This window comes from Melospiza melodia, chromosome 5 (assembly GCF_035770615.1).
Source record: "Melospiza melodia melodia isolate bMelMel2 chromosome 5, bMelMel2.pri, whole genome shotgun sequence".
NCBI lineage: Eukaryota > Metazoa > Chordata > Aves > Passeriformes > Passerellidae > Melospiza > Melospiza melodia.
This window is the reverse complement of record NC_086198.1, coordinates 37,441,963-37,467,856: the sequence shown is the minus strand read 5'-3', so window position 1 is coordinate 37,467,856 and position 25,894 is coordinate 37,441,963.

The window sequence follows — 25,894 nt, the reverse complement described above, 5'->3', positions numbered from 1 at the left end:
CAAACATATATACAGTGACATTTGAAATGGTATAAGAAGAATCCTGCTTTTAAATTCTTTTGAGGCTTTCTCAGTTTCAGAAACAAGCAGAGTTGTCAAAGGAAAGGTATTGGTTTAGATTGAAAAAGATTGATTAGATTGGCTCAGGAGAAGCCAGTGCTGTTTTGTGGCAGGAGTGGGAGAAATCCTGGTGTTCTGTGAGGAAGTAGAGACTGACAAAATCTGTGCTGCATTTCTGTGCTTTAGCTCCAGCAACAAGCTTGGTACCCAGATTCTCAGAAATCAGACTGAAGGCTTACATTGTACATAACTGGAGAAAATATTCAGGGACCTAGGCTACACATCAAATAGAATTAATAATATTATTCAATAATTACTAAGAATGGGCCAGAATTACTCCATTATGTTTAGTAAATGGCAACTAGAAAAAAGAGTTGAAGAAAGTTTTCTCCCCATTTCCCTCAAATACCTGTAATGATTGGACTTGTAATGATGTCTGGACAATTGAACTACCCAAGGCAGTAAGGAAGGTTTTCACAGGATAAAAGGAAAATTTTCTCAGCTCTGATAGGTATATTTATCTTCAGCAAGTAACATCAAGATTGACAGCATCTTGATTTGTGTATGTTTGGCTGAAATATGGTGGCAGGTAGATGTGCCCTGGAACTTAGAAAATAGTTGGTATAGCATAGATTCATGGAGGTAAATCTTCCAGGCTGTGCATCATCTTTTACCCTGAGCCTTTGCCACGGCAGATGCTCTGAACTTTTCCTCTGACAGCCTGGCTGCCACCCCAGTCCCGAGGTCTATACCTGTCATGGGAAAAGATTCATTAGCCTGTGATGTGCAGTAGCTGTGGGATCCCTTTGTAGGACCTCAGCATCCTGTCTTGACGTGTGGGAGCACTGCAGCAGTCAGAAGTTGTAAGCTGGGCCTCTGCTATTGTGAGTGTTTTATGAAGAGAAGAGTGTCTGTTATGTTTTTTGGGTTTGTTTTGGAATCTCAAGGACCTCTTAATTTGGAAATTCCCTCAGTGGCTGTACACTTTTTTTTTCCTCCCTCTCTCCTAGTGATTTTAAATGGTGGTAGTTAAAAAGGAAATAAGAAGTGTTCATTGTTTATAAGGTGTATAGAGCCAATCATCATGTTAATTACATGTCACAGGGTAATGAATAACCCCTCACTTTTATCATGTGGGGAACAACCTGGGGTTGGTCAGATGGGGCTTTGTGCTTTAAATGAACACCCCCAAACAAAACTTTGCACCACTCCAATTATGTGAGGACAGACTCTGGTTCAATGCCTTCTTAAGTCTTAAAGCTTTACAGCTGTGGGAACAGCAGTTAGACACACACTGCTCTGCAAACACCAGAAGTCTGAGCTAAAATGCAAAGCATACATTTTGTAGTGCTGATTGGCTTTGTAGTGCTCATACATATGCGCCAAGAGCCCAGCAATGGTGAGAAAATAAGTAAAAAAAAAAAATCTTCAGAGCTGAAAAGCTGTTATGATTATAACATATTATTGTATAATTGCCTAATTTTGCAACTTTGGAGAGTGTTTATGTTCTCAAAATTAATTACTGTGGAGTGTAAGTGCTTTTAAAAATGCCATTCCTCTTAAAACTATGTGGTTAGAAATGTATGCTTCAGTGAATGTACACATCATTATTATTTAATATAAAAGTTTATAGTTCATTACACGGAAAATTGCAGTTGAGGCATTTCACAGCTTCAAGAACAATTATTATCCGTGATTGAATTATGGAATGATTTTTTTGTGAGTCAATAAATTGAAATAATTTTTATTTGAAATGCATTCAGACAAATATTTATGCAAAAGATAACTGAAGTCAGTGATTTAGAGGGAAAAAGAGTTAGATGAGAAATTATGGAAAAACGAGTTTAAAATTATATTTCTGGAAAATACTTTTTACTGCAGTGGGGAAAAATGTGTCCCCCCATACTCTGGACCTGATAAGATTAGTTTTGTGTCCTTTTTAGGGGCCTCATAATAGTGGAGCTTGGTGTTAACCCTTTCCTTTTATGCCAACCTGTGCAATGAGGTTGTGACTCCAGATGCACAGAGGTGGAGGGAAGTGACAGTGCCCTTGCATCAGCTTGTGAGCAACGATATTTAGGGTTATGTGGAGGCCTGTGAGTGCTTTTTGCTCTCTCCAAATCCTGTAGGGAGTCCTTAGTGGCTGGGCTGTCCCCACAGCAGCCCCGAGCCAGCCTGCCTGCATGTCCCCAGAGCCAGGAGATGGGGACAGGCTCAGACGAGGCGCTCCACCTGCAGCTGCTGTTTGATGTCTGCTTCCAGCTGTCTTCATGCTGCACAGGAGAGACCCCTCCATTGTGGCCTTGGTGATCTCTGAGCTGTTTGTTGCTGTGATAGCTGTTGGCAGCCAGTGGGGCTGCTGGCAGGAGCAGGACATTTGTTCCTTTTGGCGATGGACGATTTGTGAGTGCCGCCATCTCGAGCTGCTCTGTTTTTCCTCTTGGAGGGCTCCTGGACCAGAGGAAGGTTTTCACACTGCTGCCTGCCTCACTTCTGAGAGATGTGAAATGTGCTGCCAGCTCCTGACTTTAGTTGAAATGGCAACTTCAGCAAAGTACATAAGCTTTGGCACTGCAGCTCCAGATTGTCCCATCTGTAGACAGAGAATCCCAGAATCAGGTTGGAAAACAGAGCATCAAATCCAACTGTTCTGTCTCAGTTTGAAGTAATGGTAACTGCTGAGGCCTCAGGTCAGGTTGTTGTTTCTTCTTTCTTGGCCCAGCTAGGGTTTCTATACATCTGAAAATCCCTGGTTCCTGTAATGTCAGCTCTTGACATTGAAACCATTCATTTTCCTGCTTTTCATTTCAATAAAAATGTCCGTAGGTGATGACCTATTACACCAGATAATACTAAATGTATGGATTATGACCTATTGTCAAGAGATATATCATTTTGACATAATTTTGGGGATGAGGAGTAGAAATTGCTGGTCCAAACCCATTTTTTTTGCTGCAAAATGCTTGAAATCCCACTCAGTTATCTGAAGCCTGTGCCATCAAATTTTAAATCCTTAGGAAGAACTGGTTTTACACAGAGGTACATGGGGTGAGGAAAGTATTTTATAACGACTCAGATAAACTAGAAATACAGTCTAGAACTTCTACACAAACAACTTGTGCCCAAGGTAAGCTAGTTGGCCAATTTTGCTGCACTGACTTAAATTTTCCTGGTCCACGAATAGGATCTGGTTTGTGTTTCTGGCATAGGAAAGAAGCCTTGGCAGTTTCTCTGCTATTGCTGCTCACTGGAGACCAAAATGAATGCTGCTAGCCCTCTCTGTCAATTTTCTACCATCCCTAAATGACCCAGAAAATTTGTCTCTAATATTTCTCAAGCAGACCGGTTTTCCTGAAAAAATTAATAAATTGGTAACTTACTCTGGTGCAGTTTTGTCAGTCTGTTAAGTTGCTCACTGTAAAAAAAAAAAAAAAACCTCAACAAAATATCAATGGAAATGTGTTTAATTATGATTTTGAAGATGCAGATATGGTTTTGGTTTGCCTCAGTTATTCATGGTTGTTGTATCCAGTCTCAGTTAAATATTGTGTGAACCAGAAACATGTAAATGGGTGAAGTCTGTTTTATATTTGCCAGCTAACACAAAGATGGTGTTCACCACATAAATACGCTTGTGGACACAAATTTAAGGAGCAAACCATAGCCTTTTTTTGTTTTGTGTTTTTTTCTTTATTTAATGTGAATGATATTTGAAGGTGACATGGAACATAAAGAGATATTATTAGCTTTTAATTTTAGGGAACTAAATTACATTTTCTTGTTTGAGATTGTGAAGGGCTCTTGTGGAGCAATTGCACACATTGCTCTGGTGTCCCGTGGCTGAGGCACAACTGAAGGTTGATTTACCTGGTGAGAGGCCCACAGAAGTGAATTTGGAGACTCCATTTATGGTAGGATCCCATCAGGTGTCTGGTCAGAATGTTTTAGTCAGTCAACAGCTGAAGCAAGGAATTGTTTTTTTCTGTATCAAGGGGGAACCAAGTCATTACCTATCAATGGGTACAGCCTGTAACTTTCAAGCTGGTTCCACACAGGAAGGAGAGGGAGTAAACCATAGTTGCCTGTTTATACTTGTGATAACTGTGCTGCCCATCCTTTTCACATCTGAAACAATTAATTTTCACCACAGGGTGTCAGGAAAGGTCAAAACCAAATGGCTACCCTGGGTCCTTCTGCTGTGCCAGAGAGGTGCTCTTTTATACTTGAGGAGTTTGGATTTAACCTGGCACAATGTAACAGTCCTCTAATATTTAAAAGTTGCCTATGGCAGCAAATTACTTCTTGCCCAACTTTTCATTTCTAAATCCTCTCAGGCATAATGGTGAGTGCACGCTGCAAATCAGCTGATAGGTATCTGTTTCTGCATGTGTTGCAGCAAATAGCTGCAAGTCTTCAGATTTTCTACTCTCGTTCCTCTGCTATAAATCACATCATCTAAAGGTAAGACTGTCAATGTTATATTACAGGGGGCCATGTTATATCACATGGCCCCATGTAATATTATGCCATATCACAGGGCCCCATGTAATATTACGCCATATCAAATGGCCCCATATAATATTAAAAGGGGCCATGTAATATTATGCCATATCACATGGACCCATATAATATAACGTGGCCCCATGTAATATTACGCCATATCACATGTCCCCATACAATATTAGATGGCCCCATGTAATATTACGCCATATCAAATGGCCCCATATAATATTAAAAGGGGCCATGTAATATTATGCCATATCACATGGACCCATATAATATAACATGGCCCCATGTAATATTACGCCATATCACATGGGCCCATATAACATTACATGGTCCCATGTAATACTACGCCATATCAAATGGCCTCATATAGTATTACTTGGGCCATGTAATATTACACCACATCACATAGGCCCATGTAATATTACATGGCCCCATGTAATATTAAATGGGGCTATGTAATATTACACCATATCACATGTCCCCATACAATATTAGATGGCCCCATGTAATATTACGCCATATCAAATGGTCCCATATAATATTACATGGGGCCATGTAATATTATGCCATATCACAATGGGCCATATAATATTATGTCATATTGCATTGCCTGATAATATATTACATGGCCCCATGTTATATTATGCCATATTCATGGCCACATGTTATATTGAATGGCCCCATGTAATATTGCGCCATATCAAATGGGGCCATGCAATATTACGCCATATTATAATATGCCATATTATATTGGCATGGCACATAAAGAAGTATTAGCTCTCAATTTCAGGGAACTAAATTACATTTTCAGTCTGACAGCGGGGTTTTTTTTTAACACATCTATGCTATGCAGAATGTCGATGCCTGGGTCGAGAGCTGTCTATTAATTTTTCTTCCCATTTTCCTTCAGTCATCTTAAGACTCAAAAGTAAAAAAAATAAGGTAAAAACCAACCATCCCCTCATGCTGTCATCATCCCCAGAAGTCCACAAGAGATCTCTGCTGGTCATTTCTGAGCAGTCTGTGATAAAAGTGTGAGACAGTTTGCCAATGCAATCATCCTGATTCCATCTCTCTGGAAAGCTGTCATGTGGTTGAGTCACATTTTTCATTGTCCCATAGGATGTGGCTCTCATGGGAGCCCAGTGGTAAATTCCGCCTTTTTGAGGCCTCTCAGCAGTTTCTTTTCTCCTTACAAGCATCTCAGTCCATTTGCGGGTACTCCACATTTGGACTGGCACCCTCACTCTAAGTGATGCACAATTCCTTCCTCTTGTGTTTCTTGGATAACTACTGGCTCTGAAACATCTAAATGGTCAAAACTTTCCAGAACAACAGCACAGGGAAATACAATTACAACCATTTTCCTGTTTATGCTGGCAAATTGGCAGCTTGTCATGGTCTGTATCACAGAGGTTTGAGTGGAGACGAGCCTCGTAAATTGCATTCTATATTCCTTTTTCCAAAACGCCTTCAAACTTGATTTTATGATATACTTGTATGTTAAGCCTCATGACCTTTTGCTTGAACACGGCAGCTTTCCAAAACACATGAGTGTGTTCTAGAAATGTCTTTTGAAATTTGCTAGAGCAAAGTCAGGGTTTTGGGGGCCAAAAGGAAAGGTTAGATTTCACTGGCACTGATATTTCCAGAGAAAAGAGGTTTTTACAATCCAAACAGAAAAATATATTTCTGCTTCATTCTTGCCATGACAGATACTGCGATTAAATGAATATTTTAAAATATTAATTTTAAAATTAATATTTTTGATGTTAACTTCTAGTATGCAGGTATTTAAAACATGGGATATTTTCTAGAAAAAGAAATCATCTTTGCTGATGAGACATACTTGTGAGACAACCTGAAACATTTGGAAACATATGATAGTTAATGCTGAGGAATTAGAGGCTTCCATATGGGAGTGCAGTGTGGATTTTTGGGATGGGAAGAACTGAAATTTTATATCAAGCCACTGAGGAAACCTGAATTCCCAGCTTGAAGATAAGGGATAATGCAAGTAAAATTATATTGGATGAGATGATGGGTGAGATCTTAAAAATCAATTGCCTAGAATTGTCTCAGTGTTTTACCTTTCTTTTTCTGAATAAGCAAAACAAGAAGTTATTGTGAATTTAATGGATTACTTTGAGGTCAGGCTTAGGTACTAAGCACACAGTAATCCTGGTGTGTTAGCTCTTCCAGGTGCATGCAGCGGGAGTACATAAGATGTCACTGACCCTTTTGCTTATTTTTGATGCTTGTGTGTTTTACTTTTCAGCTATCTTGGAAAATCAGGACCCCATAGTAAGCAAAATGCTCCATCAAAATCTTCAGTGTTGTATTTTTTCCCCTCACAGAGATTTTCACTGTGTTCTTCCCTTCTGTGACTTCAATGTCCAAGAGAAATCTATGAGAAATACAGAAGAAAAAAGGGTTGACAGCAACTCTTTCTAAATCTCATTCTCTAAATTGCAAAGGTTATTTATGCTGTTTTTTGGGCTTCTCAAAGCTTCACTAAAATGAGCATTTCAGTGGAAAGACGCTGGAAAAAAAGGTGAATCCCATTTGAGACTGGATTAATGCTGACCTAGATGAATGCTCTTTGGAAATCCCTTTGGAATATCTCTTTTCTAATTGCAGCCTTTTGTCTGAAAAAAATTGTTTTTGCAGATATGGCCAAGCCTCAAAAGTGTTTCCTGATTCCAGCCTGTCACAAAATGACTGTTTTACTGTTTCTGGCCAAGCACATACCTACATCAGGATAATGCACTGGTCCTGAGTGTGAGAATACTGCAATCCTGTGTGTGCAGACACAAAGCCAGGTATGTCACTGAGCATCTTGACACAAGACAAAATGCAAGTTTTCCTGGTAAGCTGCTGAAAAAGTCACTGTTTTTTAACCACCATTATAAAATCCCTCATAAAGTCAGTGTTGTCTGTTGGGGAGACTGCCTTCCAGTAATCTCTTTTTCCATTTGTTTTTTTATTGAAGTAGAGCTAGGTAATTTTTATCCCTGTGCTAGAAGTGTTGGTAAAAACATTGTGAAATTTGAACTAAAGCAAATGTTGGCATGTTTAGCATAACACTTGCATGAGAAACACAGGCCATGGACCTCTAACATTTTTAATTGCACAACTAGGTACAGGAGAATTCTTCCTCTTTTGGGTGTACTAGCCCAAGGTTTGTTTTTTTTTTTTAAACAGTAATGACCAGTATCTATTTAGTCTGATATGTTGGCCTAGATGAAACAAAAGACTTCACCTACCATATGTAAAACTGAACAAGAAGATTTTTTTTTACATTATTTACTTATGTGGTCTTTATTTTCTTTTAAAAGTCTTCCTGTGCAACATGAATGGTGGAATAGGGGTGGCTCTGCCATGGCCTGAATCCTTCCTGTCCTGAGCACAGCAAGGGATGAAGGAGAGACAGGGCACACTTGTGAACTAAATTTTGCCTTTAGGAGCCCCACACCCATCCAACAAGAGCCTGCTCAGGCTGGGGCTGTCTTGAAACTGGAAATCTGTTCTTGCTAAAGTTATGGTCTCAAAGGACATTGCATTGACTCACAAGAAAAAAGTTCACTCATTCCCAGAAGATTAGTGTGGATGTTCATTCTTTCTTCTCTGGTGGCAGAAACATTTCTGTCTGTTTATTCAGAATAGAAATAGATTTTCCATTTCATGTGATGCAAAATGATAAGAGACTTGTCTATGTGAATATGGAAAGTGAAGTCTCCACCCATTTCATGGTCGGCTTGGAGCTTGGAAGAGCTTTCTAGCTTCAGAGATGCATTGTCATGTTCTTTAATATAGAGAGCTAGTGGAGAGAAACAAGCAGATTTTATCTGAGTTTGTTTTAGATCAATGGCTCACAGATGGATGCAGAAAAGCTTTGTTATTTGGTCACATACTGTACTGCATGATGTATTAAGTCTGTATTCTGATTTTTCAAAAAGTTGAGAGTTCTGAAACATTACTGATTTCAAATCCATGTGTACCATTATATCTTCTTTTTTTTTTTTTTTTTCTTTTGCAACACTTGAGCCTGCTTTACCATGTGAATATGGCAAAGATGTTTCATTCTGAGCGTGGCTACATTAGTTACAGTGTGGACAGAATACAGGTCTTTGTTAGATGATGCAATGTCAAAACATCCAAACAATCAAATATTGCTTGAATCCAGGTAGCACTTTTGGGGCTCTTTTGTGGATGAAATTTATTTAGCTTGTAATTTCACTGCCTTTCACAAATCAGTTTTACTCCTTGCTGTGGGTTTGTAGCTGCCTGTCTATGTATCTGTCCTTCCATTTCTGAGTAGCACCTTTCACATTTGTAATTTGTGTTCATAAATTGTGTCAGAATTTAGAAACAAGGGGTATGTATTGTAAAGTAGTATATTTGGGGCTTTTCTATGTCAGCTTTATTTATTTAGCCTTCAGACTCATAAAAGTAACAAGGTCTTGGAGTTTTATTCCTACTTATAAAATGATTTTTGATATTAGATTACTGCCTCAAGTGAGTGGATAATAGATGCAGTTCAGTGTCTCAGAAACGTTCAGCAAAACTGAGTTAGACTTTATAGGTAAAGTCAAGTTATGTACTCGATTACCCTTGGGAATCAAGGCACTGTGAGAACATTTCCCTTTTTTACTATTTTCTATCAGCTTACTACCTCTCCTTTGAGATGACCGTTCGAACACTGGTGGCCTAGGGGATGCAAATTCAAGGAGTGAAGCAAATTTAAACAACAAAACACTCCCCCAACCCTGCATGATTAATCACTGCTCTACTTCAGGGACTGTATCTATTGTCATTTTCTGCATGTTAAAGCAGTTACTGCAATTGATGGCATGCTGTCTTTATAACACAATCCAAAGGAATTTTAAGCCATTAATCTATTTGCATATGTTTTAAATTATCCCATGAAGTTTAGCAGAAGGTTGGCAATGTCTTGTTTGAGATTGTGAAGGGCTCTTGTGGAGCAGTTGCACACATTGCTCTGGTGTCCCGTGGCTGAGGCACAACTGAAGGTTGATTTACCTGGTGAGAGGCCCACAGAAGTGAATTTGGAGACTCCATTTATGGTAGGATCCCTTCAGGTGTCTGGTCAGAATGTTTTAACCAGTCAACAGCTGAAGCAAGGAATTGTTTTTTTCTGTATCAAGGGGGAACCAAGTCATTACCTATCAATGGGTACAGCCTGTAACTTTCAAGCTGGTTCCACGCAGGAAGGAGAGGGAGTAAACCATAGTTATCCATTTGCCTGTTCATACTTGTGATAACTGTGCTGCCCATCCTTTTCACATCTGAAACAATTAATTTTCACCACAGGGTGTCAGGAAAGGTCAAAACCAAATGGCTACCCTGGGTCCTTCTGCTGTGCCAGAGAGGTGCTCTTTTATACTTGAGGAGTTTGGATTTAACCTGGCACAATGTAACAGTCCTCTAATATTTAAAAGTTGCCTATGGCAGCAAATTACTTCTTGCCCAACTTTTCATTTCTAAATCCGCTCAGGCATAATGGTGAGTGCACGCTGCAAATCAGCTGATAGGTATCTGTTTCTCCATGTGTTGCAGCAAATAGCTGCTTCTTATCAGATTTGCTTATTTTATTTCTCTGCTATAAATCACATCATCTAAAGGTAAGTCTGGCAATCATCTGCATGAAAAATATTTGTCTACTCTATCTGTAGTGCTGCATGAAAAATATTTGTCTACTCTATCTGTAGTGTGTGTATGTGTTTATTAATACATACCTGTGGGTATTTTACAAAATGTAAATTCTAGATACAAATTTCTGTTTCTATTCCAATGTGCCATCTAGGTAACTTTTTTTTGGTATTTTTTAAGCAGAGAAATATATGCTGCTTTAGATTCCTTTTTGAGTCTGCTCGGAAGGCTCTGCACTTTTGATCCACTCGTCCTTTTTTTTCCCTACTGCATTTTTGTTAAAATAAAAATTTAGATTTTAGTTTTAGATTTACATAATATGGAGAAATAGCAGTTTTCTCTTCAACTTTTCTGACGTTGGAAGAGTATTCTGCCTTATGTTATCCATGCTGTTGCCAAGACTGTGGGAAGCTGTTCCTCATTTTTCTGGGCAGAGTATAAGGCATGACCTTACCCAGCACTTTTTTGGACAGCTATCCACATAGGAGACATGGTACTTGGAAAATTTCCAGGTTTTGACTTAGTTCCCAAAGTTTAAGAGGCTCATTGTTTGATTCAACTGTAGCACTTGAGTTTGTCAAGATCAATGTAGATTTTAAGCTCTTTTTTATTAGAAAATAGGGACTGTGGTTCCCTTTAACAAACTATAAGACGTTAGCTGCAAACATAACTTGGGTAAAATTTCAAACCTATTGTTTTTAGCAGTTACAGAATGTAAGACCACCAGTGGGGAGAGGACTGAGGATGGTCTCGCAATGTGGGAGCTCCCAGCAGAGCAGAATTACTCACAAAGGTTTTTAAATATGATCCATTTGGAGATTATAATCTGAATTTTAATGTCAGTTTCCTCAAATGTTCAAGGACTGAGGCAGTCTTTCCTCACTAAGCCCCAATATGTTTTTCTCCAACCCCTGACAGCCATACATGCCTCATATTTTCTGATGGAGGAGCAAGAAGTTCAGTGAAGTTCCTAAGCCTTGCTGAACTTGAAATTCTCATATTTGGGGATTTTCTTTTTGTAAAATACCCATTTTGAATAGCATTTTATGGGAGTACTGAGCTTCATTTGGCAGCAGGTGCTCGAGGGTGACACAGTAACAGGTTCTATCACAACTGAAGAAGATTTCGAAAAAGGAACTGTGGCAAGAGGAGAAAATAAATAGAAGTATCTTTTAGAGAAGGAAAGCATGTTCTCTACATGAGTAAAAAGTAACTTTTGACTTTTTTTAGGGTTCAGACAGAGGTTGCAGTGTAGGTAGATTCCTAAATCCTTGTAAGAACTGATTTGCCTAGCTCTGGAGATGCTTACTGCAGGGCTTCAGCTCCAAACTGCTTCTAGCCAGATTCCATTTATTATCAGCACATTTTGACATTTCAAGTAATGCTGTGCAGGTTCTATTTCTTACTTTCTATTAGTGATTTCTGTAGAGTTATGAGCTTTTTCATTTTCGGTTTTCCAGCACTTCCAACAGATGTCTTGCCAGCAGTTAAGATGATTAAAGGTTTTTGAAGAAGTAGACCACTGCAGGAAATCTGAAATGGATCCCAGTCCCAAAAATCTTTGGAAAATATATGTATATCCCCTTCTTGAAGAAATCCTCCACACTATATTGCTATTTCACTGCACTTTTTGTGTGGTTTTATCCTGAGCTAGACAGAATAGGTAAGTGAAATTCCTACAGGTAGGATGAAAAGAAGGTGAAGAAGACTGAATTTGTGGCTTAATCTTGGCAAAGTGTTGGATAGCATCTACATATATCTGAAAATATGCATCTAAACACTAAATGGGTTTCCACAGATCTCTTTCTGTGGTGATAGTTGGTCCCCAGCTCTTTTTTAGAATACTGCTCTTGAGCATTTCCATCTGGCTAGGAGTTTTCAACATAATTTTTTTAATGCAGGCTTGATCATTATAATTCATTCCCTTGTCACCTTGAAAATAAATTAATGGAATGCCCTCTGGTATATGGAGAACTGATTCATATTTGTCATCAAAGTGTCCACTGAAAAGTTCAAACATTACACTTATATGAATAAGCAAAAGGGTTAGTGTATTTTCAAACAGCATGTTTTGATGACAAAATATCTGTGCCTCAGTTTATTGAAGGGAATTAGTGCAGTTTTGAAAGGGTTTTGTGATGTAGTGGCTGGCATGGTGAGGAACTGGATTTAACCCAGGAGATAGTTTCCTGTGTTGGATTTCTCTCTCAAATGTTGGGCACTGTACAGACAAAACTCCATTTATCTGGCTTGAAATATTCAGAGATGTTTCCTCTGCCTTCTTGGTTAAGGAAACAGAAATGCCTTCAGCAGAACTCAAAAATTCAAATCCTTTCGTGACATCTTTCTCTTGCTTTCTACAAGCTGTTTTAGAATTGTGCATTTTGAAAACTTTTTCGTGCCAGTGGCAGGGCAAGTAGCCACAAGACCATGATCCTCATCCAGGCATTGGGAATGTGGAGCTAGCAAAGCTGAAAAGCCAGATGACAGTTTGCTGATTTTTTTAATTAATATTTTTCCTTTGAAAAGAAATGTTAATTCTTATCTAATTCTACCTAATTATCTAATTCTGTCTAATTATCTAAATCTAATTCTTCTATCTAATTCTAAAGCTTAGAAGATGACAGGAAAAGTAAAAAAAGCCCATTTTTTTCTTGGATTAAAGTGTGTTCTCAAGAGGGCTACCTGAGCATTGTATAAAAAATGACATTCTGTGTCCTTTTTTCCTTTAGGTCTGATCCTCCTCACATTGAAAATTGGAGACATTACTTGTAAATCTGAGGTATCTGTAATTTTTATTGGTCTTGAAATATTTTTCCTTTTAATTTTTCACTATATTTGAGAAGGACCTTTAGGAGTCAGCATATAAAAAAAGTTTCTTGCCTTCTCTCCTATGGCTGTCTAACCAAATAATTCTCAAAGTGTTTTGAAAAGATAAGGAGAGATGGTTCTTCTCTTATCAAGATTTTACTGACCATCAGTCACTACCCGTTAAGGGCATATTTTATCCAAATTTTCCATTCAATTGGCTTACAGAACTATGCTGAAATAGTTACAAGATGGTGAAGAGGAGCTTAAAAATCCTGCAGCGCAAGCCAGGTAAGCAGCTAAATGCTCCTTTTTCTTTCTTTTCCAGATAAGCCTGAGTTAAAGGCAGCTTTACTTTACCCCTCGGGAATGTTGTGTTTAAAACAACCCCCACTAATCCATGAGTCATTATGGAACAATTTACAATTTATCCTTGTCCAGGCTGCACTCATCCATAACCCAGTATGGGAATCCTGTGTGGGGATTAGATATTAAGAAGAAATCCTTTTTTGTGAGGGTGGTGAGGCATTGGAACAAGCTGCCCAGAGAAATTGTGGGTGTCCCATCCATGGAAAAGTTCAAGGCCAGGTTGGACAGAGCTCTGGGCCCACCTGAGTGGAAGGTTGTGGTCACCAATTGTTGTGGTGTTGTGACGGTCTCCAGGACAAGGTGAGAGATGAGAATTGACTCCAAGTTCTCAGAAAGCTGATTTATTATTTTATGATTTTATATAATATTAAAAGAGATGATATACTGAAACTATATTAAAGAAAAAGGAGACATCAGAAGGCTGGACAAGAAAGAATAATAAAAAACCCATGACAGACTCAGACAGCTCGACACAGCTCGACTGAGATTGGTCACGTGGAACCAATCAAAGATGTACCTGTTGGTAAACAGCCTCTAGAGCTCATTCCGAGCAATCAGATAATTATTGTTTACATTTCTTTTCTGAGGCTTCTCAGGAGAAAAATCCTTGCAAAAGAATTTTTCATGAAATATCATGGTGACAGAAGGTGTCCCTGCCCATGGCAGGGGATTTGGAATTAGATGATCTTTAAGGACTCTTCCAGCACAAACCATTCCGTGATTATAAGAGTCTATGATATTTATTTCTTTCAAATTACTATGAAGTTGTCCTAATGAAACAGATACAAATTAAATTTTCAGCTGAATCACTCATGTAGTGAACAATCTTTTTTAGGCTCTCTAGGGGAAAAAAATGGTAGTCATGGACAGTTTTCATCCCATGGCTGCAAGAAACATAGGACAGAACATCCAAACCCTACAATTTTTGCTATAATGCTATTTAAATTGAGCCAGTGTTTGTGGAACTCACTGCTGTTACGAACTTTTGCAATGACAACTATGGGTTTTTGATTGCATATTGATTCTAGTCTGCCCTAGATATTTTCAAAGCTTTACTTTTTCCCGAATGCAGACATGTACATTATAGTAGTTAGTGATGTTTCTGTTGGAATTGAATTTGAAGATCTCTGACTGCCACACATTAATGTTATTTAAGTGGAAACAAGTTTACTTTTCCTTCGGCAGGACTAGGACTAAAATGTTTTGGCCCTTGGTATTTGCTACCAAAATCTCTTGCTGGTAGTTTAATGGCAGCATTGTGATAGAGCCAAGCTCGTCTTTAACACTCCTTCCTGCAATTTCATAAATTTGGGCCAGACTTCCAATTGCAGAATTTTAGCAATTGAAGCAAATGGCAGCAGCTGAAGATGTGGCCTGTCAAAAATAAATCCTAGGATTTTTGCTGCAGTTTTAGATATCACTTTGCCTACTTTGGAAAAGATCCTCACTATTGTTGTTGTTGACTTTTTATTGTTATATGAGTGGCATACTAAGGGAAAAATGTACTTTTGTATTCAAGCTTTTATTTTTGGGACTGTATTTTTGCCTTTATTAAACAGTGTTACTTCCATTTATGATGCTGTGCATTGTTCATTTGTCAGCATAAGATGTAGGAGCAGATGAAAGGCAAGGAGCCATATATGTACACGAAGAATAGCCTGGGTACATGTGTAAATTCCTTGTCATTGAGAGCAGAAAAGGAGAGTGAAGCTGCTGAGGGAGCAGTTGTGCTGAACGTGCGTGGCCCATGTGCATCACACACTGTCCTGGAACAGGGCTTGTGCTTTGTGCACATCAATGTTCACAGCACTGCATACAAGACAGAATGCATGCACTTAATACAATGTATGAACTGCAGTTTGTGTAGATCTTATATGGCTATTCTCCCAGTTCTGTCATTGAAAGTGCTGGTCCAAGTCCTGCTGAAATAATTTAAACTTTGTTTCATTTACTTCTTCAGGGCAGGGCCCCACCTATGCATTAATTCAGCTGCACAAAATTACTACTGCGGTAAGTGACAGACACTCTCTGCCTTTAGCAAAATGTGCCTTGGCGTGGTGTATATTATGAGATGTTAAATGTTTTAACAACTGAAGCATCTGTGTTGTGTTGAGCTCTGAGGTAGCATCCAAAAGGATCACAAGATACCAATCTGATTACATTCCTCTCATTGGTATGACAATGGTCTTTCCACATATTGTTTCCATCACTACTGAAGTCATACCACCAGAGTATCTTAATGCTCTGCCAGTTTATATTCTTGAGAAATTTTTGTCACAAGAATAGATTTTTCCACACTCTTCAGTGTTTTTCCTAAGTTAATAACCTACTTTGGGCCAAATTTAGAAAGTTCTGGTTTGTTTTCTGATTTCTGTTTATTTATGTTCTAATTCACAGAAGTGAAAAATGCCAAGGGAATTGCTGAACAGGATAGTCTAAAACTGTTAATGTACCAAGCACTTCTACTTTTTTTTCCCTTTTACTTCAGAAAAGTCATCTTTTCTGCTCCAGTATTCTCTTGCCTTGTAAGATGAAAGCAGTAATACTTTGTATTCCCCTAACCAAAGTGTTTTTGGGATCACATTGAACTGGACATTCCCACTGATGAGCACGAATGCCTTTGTTGTTGTGAGTGAAATTGCTTGAGTTTGAGTTGGGGTTCAAAATCTCTTTTGTGAGTCAACTTCTGTTTCTGATGAGCAGTGAGGTGAGCACTTATGAGAGGAAGTAAGAGAATTTAGGCCATGTAACTCTTCCTGATATCAGTGGGAACAAATACCTAAACCCTCACACTTCAGTATTTGAAGTGCTTTACATTTTGACATCTTGGCAACTTTCTAACATTATCACATTACAGTCCAAATCCCCCAGACCTCTGCTCACTCTTTACACAGGCAAATCTCTTTGGTGCTTTAATAATGGCTTCTTCAGTGAGGTCTGGAAAACTGCTGAAAAAGGAAAAGAAGGAATTAATTGGCAATTTACTTAACAAAAAGTAAAATCAAGTACACAGCTGCGTTTTACCACTGGCAAATCAATGTTTGTTTTTTACTATGAACATTTTAACCATAAACAATAAAACTTTGCTGAGCTATTGTGAAAATCTAGAAGTTACTGTGTGATTGTTGTTTGCCTGTTTTTGACAGGTATTCAAATTAAAGGACAGGATTATATGGGGTAGGAGGTAGGTAATTTTCTATAACTGCCAGATGACAGGCAGTCTACAAGCATATCTTCTGTTATTTGTTTGTAGGTGGATCATTTGCTATGAAATTTACTTTTGAGACCATTTTAAGCATCAGGTTGCATGCTACAGTTCAGCAATTTCACATTGCAAATATCAGAAGAGCTTTCAAAGTAATGCTATCTGGATCTGCAATTTTCTACTGTTCATTCTTTTTTTTTTTTTTTTTCCCCTAGACCTTCTCTTGCTGTCTCCTCTGTCTGTGATAATTCTGGAGATATCCTCGGAGTGGGGAGCCCTGGCCTGTGTAGTTTTCCCAAGCCCTAACACACGCCTGCTCTTCATGCGTGACAGCTGAAAATCATCCTAAGGGAAAACTGCTCTGTGCTCCTCTTGCTGCAGCATGGGAGATGATATGTTGACAGTGCAGAGCACTGTGCATGATAGATGTGGAGCAGTGTTGTTAAAGGACTTGAAGGGTGTTTATTGCCTATCCCAAAATGTTTTAGCGCTTGCAGGCTGTAGCCATCACTCTGGCGTGGCAGCGCTGCAAACTGCGGTTCCTGCAGCGCACCCCTGGCTGTGGTGCCAGGTGCTCTGAAGGGATTCTGCCCTGTCAGCACCACAGATGAGTAATTACACAGAAAACCTTTGTTTCTGTGTGTTTAAAAATAGTTTATTGCTCACCTTGTGTTCATAATTTAGCATGCAGCAAACAGCATTTAATCAGTTCTTTCCATTCTATATTTAGTTGTTGTAATAGTACGCTCCAAGTTGGAGAATTTGTACTTTATTTGATGCTACTCATTCTTCACTAGTATTATTTAATTTATTTATTAAGTGCTGGCAGTACACTCAATAGGACCGGATTGTCAAATTTTTCTTCTAGTGTCTTCTGAAAATAATTAATGATTTTGTAGATGTGTAATTGTGTGGTCTGTGGCTGGGGTAGCTGATAACTGACAAGCTTTTTGAGTTAGATCTTCTAACTCTAGAACTGCATAATTAATAATGCATAAGTTAACAGACACTTGGTGTAATGAGTTGGGAGGGGTTATCAGAAACCTAAAGGAATTGTTATATTTGAATGCAGTTAATTCCTACATTGTCCCTGAGTTTTGTCTGGGTGTGTCATGTGTCTGGAAGAAGCCATAAAACAAAGGTTGTGTGTTCAATTAGCTCTTTGGTGCTGGCTGTTTCATCTCCTCTCTCAGACGTGTGCTATCTTTGTTAAAGCTGTGGAAGTGGTGAGCTTACAGCAGCCTTCCTCTGGAGAGCAGAATGGCAGGACATCCATTTTTGTGTATATTCCATGCTTCTTTGGAGCAAATTGTGCAGGCGAATTCCACCAGTAATGGTGTGTAACATCATTAATGGCTGAGGCCAGAAACATCTGAAATTGTGCTGGCCTTAGTCAGGATAATTTAAAGCACTCCTACAAGTTGTTGCTATTTGAATGTGTCCCTGAAATGTATGATAAATGCATTGACAGATTTTGGACCCGAAGACTTCACATAAAAGGCTGATGGAGAGGGATCAGGGGGCGAAAACAACAACTTCTAAACCATGAAGTGACAATAAAAAGCAGACTGGCCAACACACTGATATTTCTTTTAGGAGGCTCGGGAAGCTGGTTTTTGGCTCTTGTATTTTATAAAGCTCTACCTCTAATCTCCTAGCTGGTTTTTATTACTGAAATGTAATATTGCAGCTCTATTTCTCCCCACTGCTCTGGGGATCTTTATTCCTACTCGTATATGTTGTCTAAAGGAAACACTGTTCTCTTGTTCTACAGACGAAGTCTGAGCTGGCAAAAGAAATGTATTGGTTCTTTCTTCCATGGAAGGAGACAACATCTGGAAGACAATCTTTAAATAGCATTAATTGCATCCCTTGATTTTCCCTTTCATAGGGGGAACATGACAAGTATGTGAAGCTATATTTATTGCCACTACAACTAATGATGATGAGGTGAACTTCTTTTGTATCAGTTCCTTTCTAGCATTTATATCCCAAAATCTTCATGATTTCCAACCATTTCTTTCCTGAAAAAAAGCTTAAATGTCTTTGCTCATATTTGAACTATATGTGTTGAGACAGAATAAGCAACAGAGAATCATTCTGCCACTGATCTCGTCTTTGAACTACATGGATTAGGATGAGTTATGGAATAAATCCCAAATTATGGACTAGTGAAAAATGCAAGTGAATTCTGGATGAACCTAGTTATAGGGGCCTGAGTAAACATACGTATTGCAGTGAAAGATCTCTGTATTGTATAAGTGACCCTACCCTGATTCTAGTTATTGTAAATGGGCTGCAGCTGTGATGTCCTTAATTGGGCAGGAGCTGTTGCCCTTGGAGGTACGTGGGATAAAAGGGGGTGAGGCAGCCAGGGAGAGCCTTGGAGGAGCCCTGACTGAGAGGCAACAACAACACTGCTGTGAAGATCTGCTGGTGAGAAAACCACCCAGAAGGTATGAGACTCTAGATATATGATAACAACAATATGAATACAACACTTAGTGATGTTGTGACGGTATAACAGAGATGAACAGGATCTTTAGGAAGTGTTCAAAAGTAATTTGGTTCTAGCCCCTGAAGCCCAGCCTAGAAGACAAATCTGATTTGACTTGCACTTTTCACAGCTCTATTAAAAAAAGAGTAGATTATTAAGGCCTGAAAGACTGCTTAGCCTGACACATTGCTGTGAAAATTCTGTCATTGAAAATACATTTTTTCTTAGAAAAGGTGTCAAAAATGTTTTAAAAACTCACAAAACCTCCTTTCTTTCAGAAATAAAGTTTCAAGGCTCAAAACATTTGAGGACTTCCATTTCTGTAGGCACAGGGGAGTTCTACTCTATATATAAAAATACATAAGCACATGCTTAACTTTTAGCAGGTATTAAGTCCCATTCATTACATTAGGACTTAAGCATATACTCACATCCCTGAGAAGCATGTCCTGCCTCGTGTTAGCTTCCAAGCTGAAAGTTTCATAAGGTGTTGAAGGTGGTCCAGAACTCACTGACCAAGAGATCCAAACGCTGCCAGTGCAGCGAGCCAGAGAGAGGCTCGGTTTAATCGGATTCTGAGTTACAATAAATAAATTATAACAAACTCGACAGAAGCCTCTGGGCTGGGTCCAGCCCTGAGGCCAGACTGAAATTTCTCATGTAGCAGGTAATCAGTAAGATGAGAAACCAGCTGCAGGAGAAGGGCCTCTCTATGAAACAAGAAGGTACTCTGAGAGCCAACTCTTGTCCCAGTAATCTCTCCAGTAACACTGCAGTGATCCATGCTCTTCATTATCTGGTCTTCAAAGGAGTTGAATTAATTGCAAAGGAAACTGATGGTGTTATTGGGGCAGGCCACTCAAGTTGGTTGGTTGTATGAATGAAGAATAGGTCATTAGATTTGTCCCTTACTTTTCCAAACATTTCACTATAAGCAAAGCTCGTAGGTAATTTCAAATGAAGGTTATTTGGTTAGAGGGAAAGGATTGCCAGACTGGCATTAGCCCCTTCAGAGCGTTTAAACTGAGCAATGTGATGACATTTCAAAGCCATCTGGGACTATTTTTCATTATAGTCTCCAAATTGACCCATTTTACTTAAAAAACAATGAGGCTGGTGTTTCCTTGTCCTTTGTGATAATGTTTTTCAAGCAGTTGTCTCTAGGGTTTGGTGCAGGCTTTGGCTAATAGCTCAAAATACCCAGTCACTGGATTGATTGATGCGTATAGTTGATTGTACCTGTCAGCCTGCCATTTACCCTTTATTTTACAGACTTCTTTCCAAAAATCATATTGGAAGTGCCTGAGTGCTGTAGAGAGGTTTAGAATGCTTGGAGTGCAACTCGAGTAGGTTTTCTGAAATACATGGTGACTTGTACATTGGATTGAGGTTTCCAATTAGTTTTCCCAGTGACAGGTCTGGTGGGATCCATTGTGCCTCTGAGAGCAGCCAGCCTCAGTCAGTGGATAAGAGAGAGATACTCCACTGGAGAACAATTCTTCTACCCTGCCTACATCCCTAATGTTCTCTATCTACTGAACCAAATTACAAGGTTAGATGACTTTATGCCTACTTTTTCATCCTCTAGAGTTTGCTGAGGTAGATTTTATTTTTGCAGAATCTTTCCCAGTGGATGCATGGGAAGGTTATTTGTAGATTTTAATTTATTTTTAAGCTCTGAAGTTTGTATTTTGCAAGTGAAACACTTCTCTTAATGAATGTTTTTTAGAACCAAGTTTCTAGCTTTTAGGAATAACCAAATAATAACATTTAGTACGGTGTGCTTAATAAGCAAAAAATCACCAACTCTCTGAAAATTAGCTGGATTCTCTTCTGTTTTGTAGTCTTTTAAAACTTTTGGTCTTTGTAGTAAGTATGGTTAATAAAGTACTGCAGAGGAGAGGTTAAAGTCCAAAAACGTGGACAGAAAAGAAGAGCTGGGGACGAGAAATGCCGGTTTGCATTCTGGAACTAGATGAGCACAGTGATCTCTACAGAATCACAGAGCCTTATAGATCTATATGGAATCATAAAAGCTGGAAAAAGACCTCCAAGGTCATCGAGTCCAACCTTTGACCCAACTAAACCACAGCACTGAGTGCCACATCCACTTTCTTCTTGAATACTTCCAGGGATGGTGACTCCACCACCTCCCTGGGTGGCCTGTTCCAGTGACCAACAACCCTTTCCATGAAGAAATTCTTCTTGATAGCCAACCTGAACCTCTCCTGGCAGCAGCTTGAGGTCACTTCCTCCTGTCCTGTCACTTGTTTCCTGGCAGAAGGACGTGGGAAAGATGGTATTTCAAGAGATGCTTAAAAGAAGTGTGGAAATCACAAATCATATTAGAAAGGTGGGCTCAGCTTACAGTCCTGCCATTTTCTCCCATGCAGCCTTCCAGCTTCCTCCTTAATAAAATTGAGCAGTTGCTATTTATCTATTTCTAGCAAAGGGGAGTAAGTAGAGTTGATTGAAATTGCTTCCTTTATAGTTGGCTGTGTGAGAGAAAATGGATTTTCTTGACCAAATGGAATTTCCACTGAAAGTCTACCTTCTGTGAAAATGTTTGATCTTTTTGCTTTAGTTGTGCACCCGATCTCACACTCTTTCCCTTGGGTTTCTAAGTGGAAAGTCATCATTTTCTGGGCTTGCAGAACTATAGTAATAGTAATAATAAAAACGGTGGTTAGATCTTTTCATGAGAGCTTTTTTCATAGTACTCAAAGTATAATTACTAGAAAGAGATGGATTATAGCTTGAGGTAATTTGATGCCCTATTCTGAGATGAGAGTGAGTAGTAAAACCTTCTGCTGTTTTTTCAGTAGAAAGTTGTGCAGTACAGCCCAGGTCCGCTCCCAGTGATTTTAGCATACTGGTGGCTGCTGGCAGCTGCAGCTTGCTCTTTGCAAATTGTCTGTGAAAAATTGCTCACAGCTAGTCCCAAAGAAGCTCTACTGAATGTGTCTGAGCCTGAACTTATGTATTCAATTCAGGTGGATTGTCAGGCAGAAACCTGAGTGCACTATGCTGCTTGGTTTATAAATTAAATTTCTTCTTCATGGCAAAATAGCACTACAGCTTTCCAAAAAGGAGTTGGGAAAGAGAATAAAGATAACTCTGTACAAGATGTGTCTCAAGAATTTCACCAGTCTATCCTGAACATCTGAGTCTAAGCAAAATAACTGGCATGGAGCATATCAGGCTAAAATACCCATTTTGAAAAAAATCCCATGAGCAACTGAAAACAGATAAAAAGAATTCTTTGGCAGCCATAACAGTAGACACAGCTACCACTTAAGGCACAAATATTTCCAAACTGTAAGTGCCTATATCACAGAGATTACCATATCATCACAGGCTGCCATGTGTCCTCTTATCAATGCAATGTGAAATCCCAGTGAGCATAAATAGAGATTAATCTTGTGTATCCTTGGCATACCAGCCCGGTGGTGTCCGTCTGTCAGGAAGCACGCTCGGCACAGCCACCACACGGCCTCACTGAGCCTTTCAAACGCCTGTGGGGTCATCTCCAAGGCCTGGCCCTCTCCAGTCACACACATTTCAGCACTCGCCGAGCACTGGATTTGTCTCCATTACACTTTGAGTAACGCTCCCTTGCACAGGAAGCAATAATCCAAGAGCAGTTTTCTACTGCTATTACTAACCTTCTAATAGGAGCTCAAGCGTGATAATTAGGCCTCTCAAATGTATTCTGGAGAGTGTGGGTTTTTTTCCTAGCCAGTTTTCTTTTCTTTTTTTCCTGTTCTATTTGGTAACTTCTGAAAATATCTTGCTGCTTAAAAGAGCAGTTTTTAAACCAAATCCTTTGTGATTAGTAATGCACAGCTAAAGACATTTTGAGCATTAAACACCCCTGTATGTAAAATCTCTGGAGTTTTGCTTAAGCATGGCTTAAAATTACAACAAAATTACAGAGCTGGAAGAAGAACCATAGCTACATAAAAGAAAGTTAGTACAATTCTTTTCATGTTTGCTTAGTAAAGAATCTTTCATTTCTCAGTTTAAAAAATAAGAGTAGAGGTTCATTAAATTTGGTGCCATAATATGTGCCACATTTACTGAGGAAAAACGTGAAGTCAATACCCAAGACTGCAGCGTGTTCAGAAAACAAAATAATTAAATTGATATTGTTTCCTTTTTGAAGGGTCTCCCATGGGAAAGGGTATTACTTGACTGCAGCATTAATGGCTCTCTATCTAGGCAAGGAACTATTATGTTAAATTAAAACCTCTCTCTATTTATCAAACAGCCAAAACTAATAAACACAGCTATGACATTAAGACTGAAGTGCTACTAGACTATTACTTCCTTCACCAGAGTATCATTTATTATTCAATTTAGACAAAAAGTCTGCTCCTCAGGGATGCAGAGATGTGGTATTGACACAAGAGGCCTTTACTATTTGGGCACAGCAATCTTATTGTTTGGTAGTTACTGTGGTTGGGAGCAGTTTTGACTGGAAAAACAACCCCACTAAATCAGCTCAGAAATTTTTAAGAAATATATAATTGAAAAGAACCTGTAAAGTATTGTTTATAACAAATAATGCTAATTGGAAGGCATATATATAAAATAAAGGAGTTTTAAAAAGGAAGAAAAAAAGCAAAACATGAACCAGAGCAACTCTTGCTCTTGGGGTCATTTTAAAATTTTAATTTAAAAACTGAGCAACTATTGCTCTTGGGGTATCTTTTTTTTTTTTTTTTTTAATTTAACTAAAAATAATGTTTTTCTTTTCTTTTTTTTTTTTGTATCTAGGGTTTTTAGCACCAGAAACTTTGTGTGTCCTTCAACATAGTATTCTGCTTAGTGCAGATCAGGTTCTCCAGTTTCTAGTTTTGAATGTATAAGGAAATTCCTCAAATTGAATTAATTGTACTCTGTGGAGCAGATACCTATCTGCCCACTCAGAGCAGGCAGATAGGAGTACAAGGTATCATTCAAAATTCATGCAACATGTTGCATGATAGAAAGCCTTGAAAAAGCAGATCAAAATTTGAATTTGCAGCCATTTTGAAACATCAAACAGTGTATTTTTAAAAAAACCTTCATGAAGTTAAGGCAGTTTCTTTGGGAGACTGCCAGACACCCCAGTAATGTCTATATATAATACACCCATGCATAAGAAAAACAAGAAATAGAAAATCTGATACATCAACCACTGCCAGCCAGTAATGACCAGTGGAATTCAGCTAACGTAGACAATTTAATTTCAATGCCTAGTGGGAATTTGATTAAAGCAATTAGAGAAAATTCTGAACATAGTCCAAATCATGCATGTCTCTATTTCATTTTATTTTCTTTAAGAGCTGTCAGCATTCTTGGCCTCTGAAAATATAGGTAGTAAGTCTCCTGAAAACCTTTAAGCAGGGTTATAACTTTGTTCACATAATGGTGACATTGAAGTGAGTGAGACTACTTGCAAAAGGGAAATTATATATGTGTTTAAGTGTTTGCAGGGTCTCATGCTAAGTGCTTGGAACAGAAAGTTCTTCCATAGCCTACCCTAACCCTAAATACAGCTGTTCCTTTCCAGCAAAGTGTGGAGGCAAAGACTGAGAAACAGAGAAATTCAGGGGCACAGCTGCAGACCCTGAGTTCAGGGTGAAGTAGATGGGGCTTAGACACTCCAGTCAGCAAGAAAATTTAGTGATTTCTTAGGAACAGTCTGCTTTTGAGTGTCTGATTGTTATTATGAGATAGGTGGAAATCAAGGGGAATAAACCTCTTGTAAATATATATGGGGCTGCAGCCATGGCTATGACATCACAGGCAGCCAATGGGGTAACTAACTCCATCTTGGTCCATCAACTTCTACAGCCATTTAAAATTTTTTTATTATTCTACCACATGAATCTGGACTGCAGCCATTCACCATAAGACAGACTGGACTAATAAATCTTTGGCACATATAACCACCATGTTTAATATAAAACAACCCCTACACTTTTTTTAATATGATTTATAAAGCAGAACACGAAGCTACCTACACGGTCTTTGCTAGCTACAGCAGATACTCTTATTTATTGCACATTTAATTACTAACAGCAATTCAGTCATGCTACCTGACCTTAAGGCCTTTTGATTACCTGTTCCAACATATTTCACATGATAAAAATGTCAGGCTTGGAGAAACCCACCAGTCTGGTTTTCTGTGAAATCTAATTATGAGCAGCAATGTTAGGAAAAGGTTACCCGTTTAAATAGTCAAGGCAGTTATTCATGTTTGGTAGGAGTTAGTTTTGATTGAAATGATAGCTGAGAGGGCACTGTACAGCCTGGTAGGATGTCATGAACTGTGCAGCCTCTTCTCACCCACACTCATTTTGGCTGCTCAGCTTGAGCTTGGGGAGCTCAGCTGGGACCCTGGTAACAGAGATAAGAGCATCCCTTTCCCTGTACATCCTCCATCTCCAGCCTCTGCAGAGCCAAGAGCTGGGCTTGATGGTCCTCATGGGTCCATTCCAGCTCAGAATATTCTATGGTTCTCTGATTATGGGAAAGAGGAGCCAATGGATCCGTTTGTGGGAATGGGCTCAGCCCTTGTCTGAACTCCACCGTGCCTTAAATGCTCTGTTAAACTGCAGATATTGAGATGGGAATTGGGATACAGCAGAGCCTGTGGATGGCTGGGGAAACTGACAGGGTTAAGTCTCATTGATACCATGAGTTTAGGAATTTGTCCCATGTCACCATGATACTTTCTGAAAAATCCTCTTTGCCCAGGATTTTCTCCTGGGAGGCTGAGAAGC